We start from the raw sequence: 14,187 nt of genomic DNA on the forward strand, positions 1-14,187 counted from the left end.
TCACATTATCCATGTTATCCACATTCACATTATCATTCACATTATCTATGTTATCCACATTCACATCATCATTCACATTATCCATGTTATCCACATTCACATCATCATTCACATTATATGTTATCCACATTCATATCATCATTCACATTATCCATGTTATCCACATTCACATCATCATTCACATTATCCATGTTATCCACATTCACATCATCATTCACATTATCCATGTTATCCACATTCATATTAACATCCACATTATCCATGTTTATATCCACATTCATATTGTTTTGACTGTGGGGTAGGCAGTGATATGTAGTCAGGTAGATTTGTATAAATTAACATGCTCCGGATATCGGGTAGGAACCATCACCAGGTAATAAGTTTTGTTCAGCCGAATGTCAGAGTAAGGTGTATCTTCATCCTCATTACGAGGAATGGGGCATGTTAACTAGTATAGGGATTATGTTAATTCCCGTGTTTGTCAAACCTCAGTAATTTATCCTTTATCTCCTTTGGCACTGCACCATAAACACTAGTGAGGAAATGCCCGTTAACCCTTTGAGTACGGGATTTTTTTTTCGATAAAAATACCCCCGGTACGGGATTAATTTGGCATTACGGGAATACAACCACATACCGACGATCTATTTATTGATATAGTCGATGACGTGTAGTAACGTCATCCGTACACAAAACTTTTTCACGGGTTGCGGCACTGGACATCATCCGTACTCAAAGGGTTAATTGCACTAAATAGTAACAATAAAACCAACCGGAAGCCAGTTCTGGGCACGGCCATTTTGACGCACCAGCTACATTGCCACGGAAGTCAGGCAGGCCGAAGACACGCCCCGAGGAGCCATGATTGGCCAGGGCGGAGCAAGAAGCAACTCGCTATTGGGCGGGAGTTGACCAACGGGAAGGTTGGGGTAAGAAGGGACTCATGATTGGCGAAGTCGAGAGCGAAGTGCACGATAAACCACACGTTTTTATTTTCCAACGTTATTTTATCCCTCTGTGTTTAAGTCTGGTGTGGAGGATCCCGTTTAGGAAATTTAGTTTTACCGTTGCATTTTCTTGTTATCGGCATCTGTTTTAATAAATCCTTTTGTTATTTTCCTTGTATATTTCTAAGCCCAGTTTTTGTTTGAGTTATTTTCAGCAGGTTGAAGACTGCCCGGCGGGATCGCTCAGCTTCCTCCCCTTTTTCCCTTTCTTTCCTCCCGCGCTATATAGTAAAGTCCGCAATTGAACTGAACGCTTCGGAGTTTTAAGCTCGCTATTGGCCATCTGAGACTCTCCTGGTGTTAACTGGGAGGAAATCACACGACAATATCATCATTCACATTATCCATGTTATTCACATTAACATTATCCATGTTATCCACATTCATATCATCATTCTCATTATCCATGTTATCCACATTCATATCATCATTCACATTATCCATGTTATCCACATTCATATCATCATTCACATTATCCATGTTATCCACATTCACTTTAACATTCACATTATCCATGTTATCCACATTGACATTATCCATGTTATCCACATTCATATCATCATTCACATTATCCATTTTATCCACATTCACATTATCCATGTTATCCACATTCATATCATCATTCACATTATCCATTTTATCCACATTCACATTATCCATGTTATCCACATTGACATTATCCATGTTATCCACATTCATATCATCATTCACATTATCCATTTTATCCACATTCACATTATCCATGTTATCCACATTCATATAATCATTCACATTATCCATTTTATCCACATTCACATTATCCATGTTATCCACATTCACATTCACATTATCCATGTTATCCACATTCACATTATCCATGTTATCCACATTCACATTAACATTCACATCATCCATGTTATCCACATTCACATTAACATTCACATTATCCATGTTATCCACATTCACATTCACATTATCCATGTTATCCACATTCATATTAACATCCACATTCATATTATCATTAATATTATTACTGCAGTTTTCTTTGTAATTCCTGAGCAAGTGCAAATTGCTTTGAGCTGCGCCATCTCCTCGGATCTCGGACCCCTGTCCCCCGACTGCATTACCTCCCCCCATGAAGGGATTCACACTTCATTCCTTACCCAAAATAACCATTACTCATTCTCATTAAAATGCTGCAAATAACAAAGCATACAGTGGGGTCTTTCTCTGCGGAATATGTACAAACAACTTTATCATGAATTGTATTTATCAAAGAAAAATCACACCCCTAGTTAGTAGACAAAATAAGGTAGCATTACAGTCACGTGAAAAAGTAAGGACGCCCCATGTAAAGTTTTGACTTTTTGAACATATTTCAACATACAGCTACTTGATCTTCATTTCAACAACATTGATAGATAAAGGTGATATAATATAACAAATATCATGAAACATTTACATTTTGTAGTCCATTGTATAATTTAAATAAACATCAATGCAAATTTCGCATGTGGAAAAAGTAAGTACACCCCTACATTTATCACTACTTCAAATACCTAAAATTAGAATCAGGTGCACCAGCTTAGGTGGAAATGATTAGAACATCGTTGGAGAGGATCTTGGAGGAACCTGTCTTATTTAAACCTCAGACATTTAGTTTGGTTTGCTCTTTGTTGTTGAAGTGTGTGGCGTCACCATGCCTAGATCAAAAGAGCTCTCTGAGGCCTTCAGAAAGAAGGTTATGGATGCCTACGAGTCTGGGAAGGGATTTAAAAAGATCTCCAAACAGTTTGAAATCAATCATTCGACTGTCTGGAAGATCATCTACAAGTGGAGAAGATTCCAAACAACTGCCAACATGTTCAGGCCAGGCCGCCCCAGCAAGTTCAGCCCGAGAGCAGACCGCAAGATGCTGAAAGAAGTCTCTAAGAACCCCAGAATGTCATCACGGGACCTACAGGTAGCTCTTGCCACTGTTGATGTCAAAGTGCACGAGTCTACCATTAGAAAGAGGCTGCACAAATTTGATCTACATGGGAGGTGTGCCAGGAGGAAACCTTTGCTGTCCAGAAAGAACATCAGGGCAAGACTAAAGTTTGCCAATGAACACCGATGCAAAGACCAGCACTTCTGGAACAATGTGCTCTGGACAGATGAGTCAAAGGTAGAGCTATTTGGCCACAGTACCAGAAGACATGTTTGGCGAAAATCAAAGACAGCATTTGACCACAAGTACCTGATACCAACTGTAAAGCATGGTGGTGGAAATATTATGGTTCGGGGCAGCTTTGCTGCATCAGGGCCTGGGCAGCTCACCATCATAGAATCCACTATGAATTCTTCATTGTACCAGAGGGTGCTTGAGAATAATGTGAGGCCATCTGTCGGAAAGTTGAAGCTCAACCGAAGGTGGACCTTGCAACATGACAATGACCCTAAACATATCAGTAAACCCACCAAGGAATGGCTGAAAAGAAAGAAATGGAGGGTTCTGGAATGGCCAAGTCAAAGCCCGGATCTAAATCCCATCGAGATGTTGTAGGGGGATTTGAAACGAGCTGTGCATGCAAGAAACCCCTCAAACATCGCACAGCTGAAAGAATTCTGCATGGAGGAGTGGGCAAAAATTTCTGCCAGTCGATGTCAGAGACTGGTAGACAGTTATAAGAAACGCCTACTTGAGGTTGTTTCTGTCAAAGGGGGCAATACCACCTGTTAGAGCCAAGGGTGTACTTACTTTTTCCACATGCGAAATTTGCATTTATGTTTATTTAAATTATACAATGGACTACAAAATGTAAATGTTTCATGATATTTGTCATATTATATCACGTTTATCTATCAATATTGTTGAAATGAAGATCAAATAGCTGTATGTTGAAATATGTTGAAAAAGTCAAAACTTTACATGGGGTGTACTTCCTTTTTCACATGACTGTACATCATCATTTATTATCCAAATTGTTAAAACCAGGTGAATACACACCTGGCAGAAAGGTAAGGGAACAAGACCGTAGTTGTCAAACGGGTTGGTTTCACAAGTTCAGATCAGATCACCACGGCCACACATTGATTGCCTTGTTGTACAAACTCAAATCAAATGTTCAAAAACACAATCTTCAGTGATGACACCACAATGGTTTGAAAAGCATCCACAAGACCAAATACTCCACAAGGCCTCGCTTTTATACTCCAACGCTTTTGTTTCGAAGAAGCAGAGTAGCAATCACGTTCAATAAATGTGGGAAATGAGAAGTTGAACATTACATTTCTGAATCAATTATTTTGCTTTTCCGTCCCACAAAATGATTGTTACTTGTTGGTCGAGATCTATTTATCGAATCCCCCTTCCAGCTCGTCAAGAACGTATGGACTTTTGAACTAAGAAGATGGGCCTCGGATAACCAGGGAAGATCTTTACAGCATTAGGAAAAAATGTTGTCTTTTAATATCAGGACAATATTGTTGCGAATTTCGAAAACGCATTCCCGAAGGAACGCATTCATGTACACGATAAAAATCCCCAGGTAGTTATTTCTATAGTCTGTGTAACGTCAACCTTTACCCATTGTGTCAGGGTTTGGGAATGGGAACATGGATTGCAGGCAGTTTAGTCTATCTATTCCTGGTATGATGTCTTTCCATTTCCAACTATCTCTTTCTTTCAATCCACCCTCAGTTCATTCCAACAATCCCCAATCAGTCAGTTCCAAAAAGCCCCCTTCGAGCTGTTCCAGTAACATTTCAATCCATCCTCATTCCATTCGAGCTAGCTTTCTTTCAATCCGATTGTTCAGGTTCAACAAGCTCTTTCTTTCATTACCCCATCGGTCATTCCTTAAATCCCACGATCCATCTATTTCCTCACTTTCAATACTTCCTTTCAACTCTGCAATTGGTATATTCTCACTTTCTATCCATCTATTCATCCGATTCTTCACTATTACAGACTTGGCATTTAATATGGAATATTTTTTTTGTGGGGGTGAACTTACTTTTCAAGATGTCTCAGAACCAAAAGTTCATTGGAATTATGTTGAAATTATTCTAGATTTTGTTAATGTGACCTTTAAAAGAAACAAAAACCACATTTGACATTTCGAAACAAATAAATTGATCCTTCAAAGTGATGTAAATTGATATCGAACTCAATTCATGGACAGTACTGTGTTAAACTTCTGTAGGTTTTCCAGAAGTATCTCTTTATTTTGCACATTAGCCAATTTTTTTTTTAACAAAAACAAAAGTTAAATTAAGACTGGGATTACGGACAGTAAAATTACAGTTCAGTACTTCGTGTAACCCCCACGAGCATTCAGGAGAGCACGTACACGTTGAGGCATGCTGTTCACGAGATTTGCCAAGGTTTGGACAGGAATCGCTTGCCATGCAGTGACAATAGCCTGCTGCAATTCATGCACAGAGGTCGGCTGCTGGTCCAAGTGGTCGATTTGACGCGTTAATTCTGCCCACAAGTTCTCTATCGGATTCATATCCGGGGACATGGTAGGCCACTCCATATGCTCGACACCACGGTCAGCAAGAAAGTGTTGGATCATGCGAGCACGATGAGGCCGTGCATTGTCATCTTGGAAGACAAAGTTTCCTCGAAAGGCTGCACGAGCAAATGGAAGCAATGTTTCTTCCAAAATGGCCCTGTACTTGAACTGGTTCAGGTTTCCATTCAGAACAACCAGGTCAGTTTTTCCCCCTGCATGAAAAGCAGCCCAAACGGTCACCCCACCACCTCCAGCTTAGACTCTTGGCACTATACAATCTTTGTTGTAGGCTTCATGCACTTGTCTGCACACTCGGACGTGGCCATCTTGACGATAGACCAGAAATCTAGACTCGTCACTGAAGATCACGTGATTCCAGTGTCCTGGCTGCCATTGATGGTGCTCTCTGGCCCACTGCAATCGGCGCTGGCGGTGTTGTCTGGTCAGGCGTGGCTTTCTCAGGGGACGCCTGGCACGATAGCCTGCTTGAACCAGTCATTGGTTGACTAGCCTTCTGGATACAGGCACATTTGTCAGTTGCTGCCACTCAGCCCTAAGCCGATTAGCTGACTTGGTACGGCCATTGCGGACTAACCGGTGCAGCTGGCGATCATCCCTCCTTGTGGTTCTGCAGGGACGTCCTGGCCTCGGTATTGGAGTAGGGACACCCCTCTGAGCATTTCGTTTCAGGATCTTTGACACCTGACCTTGAGTGGTGCCATACTGCCAAGCAATAGCACACTGTTTCATGCCGTAATTTCGTAAAGCCACCACTCCATGACAAACAGCATTGTCGAGTTGACGGACCATCTCCAGAGGAAGTGGCAATAACTTTTGGAGACGTGCAGCAGTTGTTTTCCACTAATACAGAACGCAACAACCCTTGTATACCCGACTGTGAAGCCAATCATCAAATGCACCTGTCCGTACATTTTGCCACGCCACCTGTGATATAATCCTGTTGTTGACTTCTTGCTGCGACAGACAATCAGTGACATGGTTCTTTTAACAAATAAATCACCAAAGTGTAAAAGAAACTCACCAGATTGATATACTGAGTTAAGAAAGTAAACCCAAGTCAAGAAGAAAAAAAAATTCCATATTAAATGCCAAGTCTGTATAAATCAACCCCAACCTCCGTCCAAATCCATGCCAGCAAACGAGTTCCATATTAGTTACAATTAATCCTCGGCATCCGTCGTCTTACCTCCATGCATCTCAACACTCGGTACACAGGACAGCACCTTTCAAACATGCCAAGTACTGTTTAAGCAACATTCGTGCGTGAGGGGAGGGGCGGGGGCTTTCCCTCGCCACAGCAAACATGAGGAGAGGGAGTGAGGGCTTCGTTGAGAGCCTCCACAGTGACACAGGGATTTTCCACAAGCTGCAATGTGGGACCCGCCCCTTTGCTGGAAGTGCACCAATGGGAAAAGGCTGCACAAATCTGGAAGATCCCCACAAGTGCTGCGCTCGCTTCGAAGCCACGCCCTGCATGGAAAGTATAAAGCCCAGGACACAGTTTGGTTTGGGACTAGTGTGTGTGCCCCATCAACGTCCCATCACAAGCACTGCCTGCTCAAAGGTTTGCCTGCCGGAACAAACTACGCTGGGTCATGCTTGGATCAGGACAAGTCACATTGAGTCCAGGACAAGCTACGCTGAGTCGTGCTTGGACCAGGACAAGTCAAGTTGGGTCCAGGACAAGCTACGCTGAGTCGTGCTTGGACCAGGACAAGTTAAGTTGGGTCCAGGACAAGCTACACTGGGTCGTGCTTGGACCAGGACAAGTCATATTGGGTCATATTGGGTCCCCTTGTGTTTTAAACCTCTCCCCCCCCTTCCCACGCCTCCTCCCCCCAAGCCCTCTCCCTCCCACACTTCTCCCTGCTCTCAAATGTTGTGGTTGTGTGCTTCCCCTTCTCTCCCCATCTTGTCTTCCGCTCCCTCTTTTTGTATATTTTGTTTGTCTGGTTGATTTGTTTGTGAAATAAATGTTAGCTCTTTCACGAGCCTCGATTCAGTATACAAAAAAAAGGACAAGCTACGCTGGGTCGTGGGTCGTGCTTGGACCAGGGCAAGTCATGTTGGGTCCAGGACCTGCTACGCTGGGTTGTGCTTGGACCAGGACAAGTCATGTTGGGTCCAGGACAAGCTATGCTGGGTCATGCTTCGACCAGGACAAGTCACGTTGGGTCCAGGACCTGCTACGCTGGGTTGTGCTTGGACCAGGACAAGTCACGTTGGGTCCAGGACAAGCTATGCTGGGTCATGCTTCGACCAGGACAAGTCACGTTGGGTCCAGGACCTGCTACGCTGGGTTGTGCTTGGACCAGGACAAGTCATGTTGGGTCCAGGACAAGATACGCTGGGGCGTGCTTGGACCAGGGCAAGTCACGTTGGGTCCAGGACAAGCTATGCTAGGTCGTGCCTGGACCAGGACAAGTCACGTTGGGTCCAGGACAAGCTATGCTGGGTCGTGCTTTGATCAGGGCAAGTCACGTTGGGTCTAGGACCTGCTACGCTGGGTTGTGCTTGGACCAGGACAAGTCACGTTGGGTCCAGGACAAGCTACGCTGGGTCATGCTTCGACCAGGACAAGTCACGTTGGGTCCAGGACCTGCTACGCTGGGTTGTGCTTGGACCAGGACAAGTCACGTTGGGTCCAGGACAAGCTATGCTGGATCGTGCTTGGACCAGGACAAGTCATGTTGGGTGCAGGACAAGATACGCTGGGGCGTGCTTGGACCAGGGCAAGTCACGTTGGGTCCAGGACAAGCTATGCTAGGTCGTGCCTGGACCAGGACAAGTCACGTTGGGTCCAGGACAAGCTATGCTGGGTCGTGCTTTGATCAGGGCAAGTCACGTTGGGTCTAGGACCTGCTACGCTGGGTTGTGCTTGGACCAGGACAAGTCACGTTGGGTCCAGGACAAGCTACGCTGGGTCATGCTTGGACCAGGACAAGTCACGTTGGGTCCAGGACAAGCTACGCTGGGTCGTGCTTGGACCAGTACAAGTCACGTCGGGTCCCGGACAAGCTTAGCTGGGTCGGGCCTGGACCAGGACAAGTCACGTTGGGTCCAGGACAAGCTACGCTGGGTTGTGCTTGGACCAGGACAAGTCACGTTGGGTCCAGGACAAGCTACGCTGGGTCGGACTTGGACCAGGACAAGTCACGTTGGGTCCAGGACAAGCTACACTGGGTCGTGCTTGGACCAGGGCAAGTCACGTTGGGTCCAGGACCTGCTATGCTGGGTTGAGCTTGGACCAGGACAAGTCACGTTGGGTCCAGGACAAGCTACGCTGGGTCGTGCTTGGACCAGGACAAGTCACATTGGGTCCAGGACAAGCTATGCTGGGTCGTGCTTGGACCAGGACAAGTCACTTTGTGTCCAGGACAAGCTACGCTGGGTCGTGCTTGGACCAGTACAAGTCACGTTGGGTCCAGGACAAGCTATGCTGGGTCGGGCTTGGACCAGGACAAGTCACATTGGGTCCAGGACAAGCTACGCTGGGTTGTGCTTGGACCAGGACAAGTCACTTTGGGTCCAGGACAAGCTAAGCTGGGTCTGGAGCGAAGTGACGGCAATGCAAGGCGAGGGCGCAGTGATGTCAGAGACCCTGGTGTACCACACACCATCACCACACACTCCTGGCACCACAATAACACTTCAGCACCCTGCCTCCCCAAACTTAATCCCCCCTTGCTTATATTACTTGGCTTGACACACACCCTCCCGGTTGTGTGAGGTGAGCAAGGCGTCGTTGAAAAAACTCCAAACTGGCTCTTTCATTCTATTATTCTTTCTTTCTTCACAGAATGTATGAAGGTACCTTGTCTCTGTGTATGTGTTAAGATTGTAGAAGAATACATGTTAATTGATGTCTGCTCCTTTGTGCCTTTTTACTTTGCTTGCTGCTGTAAATACATGCCATTTAGGCTTTGATTTATGTTTGTGAATAAAGGCCTGTGACTCATGTGCTTAACACCATTGCTTTGTAATAAATAAACGTTGTGCATTTTATATCTGCTTCATTCTCGACTTTCATTCTGACATTTCATTCCGACATTTCATTCCAGTCTTCTGCCCCGCAGTTTCACTCCGGTAATGGTTAGCCAGCGGTCACTCACAGTTCGCTCCTCTGTACTTGGAGTAGTAGTTGGAAGTCGCGTGAATGCTGAGGGTGCGGTCCTCAACTGTGGTCATAAGGTCACCGACAGGAAATGGTGTGGGAACCAGGGACCCATTTCATAAATTCCGTTCAGGCATCGATGTATATTAGTGGGGTGCCCGGACACTCAGTCATTTCAAATTGATGCAAAAGTTTCGTTTTCAGTACCAATTTGAAGGTAAGGGCCTATAGAACAATTTTGGTTCGAGTGTCAAACACTCATAGGAAATTTTTTTTGGGGGGACTTGGAGGATTTATTTCGTCATGAATATTCCCCATACCCACCTGCATTGTCATCCAAAGGGTCCATCAACTCTTGTACCAAGTCAGATTTGTTGGTATACATCGTGGAAGCCAGTACGAGTAGCGCCATTTCTGTTGGAAACAGTCCACCAATGGATCAATGCAACCATGAGGAAGCTGACACTCGTGTCCTAGTGCATCTCCTCCACGCCATCCAAACATTGTCACTTGGGATGCTTCATACTGGAGACACAGATGTTGTCGTAATCCTTCTGAGTAATTTCCATCACACCGAGGCTCTGAATCTGGCCGCAGAAATCTGGATCTCCTTCAAAGAGGGAAAGACAACCAGAATGATCTCCCTGAACACTATCGCCACAAACCTGGGCACGACAACGTGCAAAGCCATGGCCCTCTTCCACGCATTCACTGGATAAGACAGCACGTCTTCCTTCAAATTTAAGGGTAAGCGATACTGCTGCAAGTTGATCCACAAAGTGCCATCCCTCATGGAGGAATTTGCAACTGTCGTCGACACTCCATTCCAAACATCGCCATGTCTGAAAGAAGTGGCAACGAACTTTGTCTGAAGGCTGTACTCCAATGAGTCAAACGAGGACAATGACGTTGACCTCGTCCGAATGAGGGTGTCCTCACAGAAGACTTGGGACGTGGAGAGAATTCCCCCAACGAGTGATGCTTTGGATCAACATCTCAAAAGGAGTGTCTTCCAAGCGAGCATCTGGACAACAGCCCAAAGGTCCATGATGCCTGTCAACAACCCCACTAATCATGGGTGGAAGGAAGAAGATGGCAAGCTGCTTCCCATTTGAACCTCGCTGCCCCTTTTCCAAGGATGTATTCCACCTGGATGTGAAGTGCACTTGCACAAGTACCTGCGCTCTGTGCAAGTGCATGAGGGCAAAGTTGAAGTGCACACATCTGTGCAAGTGCAAATGCGAGAAGTAGCTGGACCAGAACAATTTCCAATACTGACATGTATATATGGTCGATTTGTTAGCCGCTTTCTTATTAAAACTATTGTTCAAGGAGTTATTCAAGCAATTGTCTAAGCAGTTACTCACCACCATATTGTAGCACAGTTAAAAGATTTTTTTTAAAGTCACTATATCATTGGGTCCGAGTATAATTGTCCAGTTAATTTTTTTTAAACATGTTTCAGCTTACTGGGCCTATGACCCTGGGTCCTTTTTGTGGATAAGCGCCGATAGTGGCAAAATTATTGCTTCTATGGGCAATATGCTTGAAATACAAGTTGCTACTCCTGATCCGGAATCCATACATACCTCATATGTTCAGATCGGATCATCCAATCAAAAGTTATAACAGTTTCCATATTTCGCATAGGCCGGTGGGGGATCGGGAACCCCCCACGTCCCCAGAAGCCCCTTTTTTGATCTGAGTGCTTGACACTCGAACCACAATTGTTCTATAGGCCCTTACCTTCAAATTGGTACTGAAAACGAAACTTTTGCATCAATTTGAAATGAAAAGAAAAAATGACCCATGCATTTACAAGTTTTGTAAATATTCGAAAGGTGAATTGTTGCTTAAGGGGGTAGAGCAATAAGGAGAATATGTAAGTAGCTACGGCTCGCTTTCCACAGCCCTCCTGATTTATTTAATCGGCTAATTAAGTGTGAGTCGGTAAGTGGTAAGACTGAAACGGTAGCGGCTGCAGTGAACATTGCGGGAGCTACGGTTCCGGGGGGGTGGGGGGGGGGCTGTGTTATGTTTGTAGGGGGTAAGCAATACCTTAGTCCAGGTAGATTGCATAGGTAGTGTGCTCCCTCCCACTGTCGTGAAGAAGAAGAAACTTCGATTTAGCATAAGTAAGAAATTCGCGTGGACTATATGTCGGGTAAGCTTGTATCTTCATCCCCATGAGAAGGGTGGGGTTTGTTAATTAGCGAGGGATTATGGGTAAATTAACCCCCTGTATGTAATTGCCTCTGTAATCTTTTCCTGTGTTCCTTGACACCACACTACGCACCATAGCCAAGCCAAGCAATCAACACCATAATTAATAACGCTAAATAAAAACCAACCGGAAACAAGACAATGAGCACTATCGCTGATAACACCGACTTGATGAGCACACATGACAGGCAGGTTTGTGAGGCCACGCCTACAAGACCAGCGATTGGTCCGTGATTTCATTGTCACAAGGACTGGTAAGATGGGACTCGCTGATAGGAGCGGACACGGAGACGTCGTGGGATGACATCAGAACCTCGCGTACAAAACAATTGGAGCAGCGGACATTTTGTCTCTCGGGTTCTGGATCTGGTGGTGAACGGTCGTGTGCCGACATTTTCTGCTTCTCGTTATGGCTTCCATAGCGAACGGTCGCTATTGCTCTTGCGCAAGGAAGATTCATCACGAACGGTATCCACAAACGTGGTACGGTTTGTGTGGTTTTCCCACCAAGGACGCGAGGGGGTTTTGACGATTCCTGATGAGATTCAAGAGCCAATTCGAGCTAAGTGCCACAAACTACACATATATATTTTTCAGTTATTTTATCCCTTGTCTGTATTCGGGTCGGTATGGGCGCACTCCAATTAGGAATTTAGTTTATCGTGCATTTTCTTTGTTACCGGCATTTTGGTTAATAAAATTAATTTTCTTGTACATTGTAAATCCTGTGTTGGTTGAATTAATTAATTATTGCAGGTTTGAAGACTGCCGTTGGGATCCGTGAAGATAAGTGCTTATGGCTTCTCCCCCACTTGCTTCCCTCGCATGTAACGAAGGTCTGCCATTGCATTAAACTCCTCGGAGTTAAAGCTCATTTGGTCCTCCGTGTCACCTTGCGGTGTTAACCAGAGGGTAGTCACATGACAATATATCTGTATATAAAAAAAAAAAAAATATATATATATATATATTCCACATGTGGCCAAATCAATTAATTGATCCCAGAGATCCCAATTCATTGATCTATATAAGATATCAAGGTTGACAGTGCATGTCAGAGCAGAAACTCTACCATGAAGTCTAAGAAACTGTCCATAGAACTCTGAGATAGAATTGTGAGGAGGTATAGATCTGGGGAAGAGTATAAAACAATTTCTGGAGTGTTGAACGTTCCCAAGTGAGCTCCATAATTAGGAAATGGAAAGAATATGGAACTACCCAGACTCTTCCTAGAGCTGGCCGTCCGACCAAACTGAGCAACCGGGCAAGAAGGTCCTTGGTCAGAGAGGTGACCAAGAACCCAATGATCAATCTGACAGAACTATAGAGTTCCTTGGCTGAGATGGGAGAAACTGCCGGAGGGACAACAATCTCTGCAGCACTTCACAAATCTAGGCTTTATGGGGGAGTGGCCAGAGGGAAGCCACTCCAGAGAAAAAGGCACGTGACAGCACACCTGGGAGTTTGCAAAAAGACATGTGAAAAACTCAGACATGAGGCAAAAGATTATATGGTGTGATAAGTCCAAAATTGAACTCGTTGGCCTGAATGCAAAGTGCTGTGTCTGGCGAAAACAGAGCACAGCTCATCACCCATCTAACACTATCCCTACCGTGAAGCATAGTGGTGGCAGCATCATGCTATGGGGACGCTTTTCAGTGGCAGGGACTGGGAGACTTGCAAGGATAGAGGAACAATGAATGGAGCCAAATACAGGCAAAACCTTGAGGAGAATCTGCTTCAGAGTGCAAAAGACTTTAGACTGTGGCAAAGATTTATGTTCCAACAGGATAATACAGCCAAATCCCTAAACCCTAAACATACAGCCAAAACAACACTGTAATGGATTCAGACGAAGAATGTGAAAGCCCTTGAATACCCCAGCCAAAGCCCAGACTTGAATCCCATTGAGAATCTGTGGAAAGACTTCAAAATTGCTGTTCACTGATGCTCCCCATCCAACTTGACAGAGCTTGAGCAAATCTGCAAGGAAGAATGGGAGAAACTCCCTAAATCCAGATGTGCAAAGCTGATAGACATATCCAAGAAGAGTCGAAGCTGTAATTGCTACTAAAGAGGCTTCTACAAAGTGTCCACTCACGTGGCTGAATACTTATGCAAATTAGATATTTCTGTCTTTCATTTTCAATAAATTTTTGTAAAGATTTCTAAAAACATGTTTTCACTGTCATGATAAGGGGTATTTTGTGTAGATCGGTGACAAAAAAAAATCTCAATTTAATCCATTTGAAATACAGGCTGTAACAACAAAATGTGAGGAAGTCAAGGGGTGTGAATACTTTCTGAAGGTGCTGTAAGTCACCATTTGGATCAAGGTCGG

The sequence above is a fragment of the Myxine glutinosa genome, chromosome 9 (assembly GCF_964187855.1).
Source record: "Myxine glutinosa chromosome 9, kmMyxGlut1.1, whole genome shotgun sequence".
NCBI lineage: Eukaryota > Metazoa > Chordata > Myxini > Myxiniformes > Myxinidae > Myxine > Myxine glutinosa.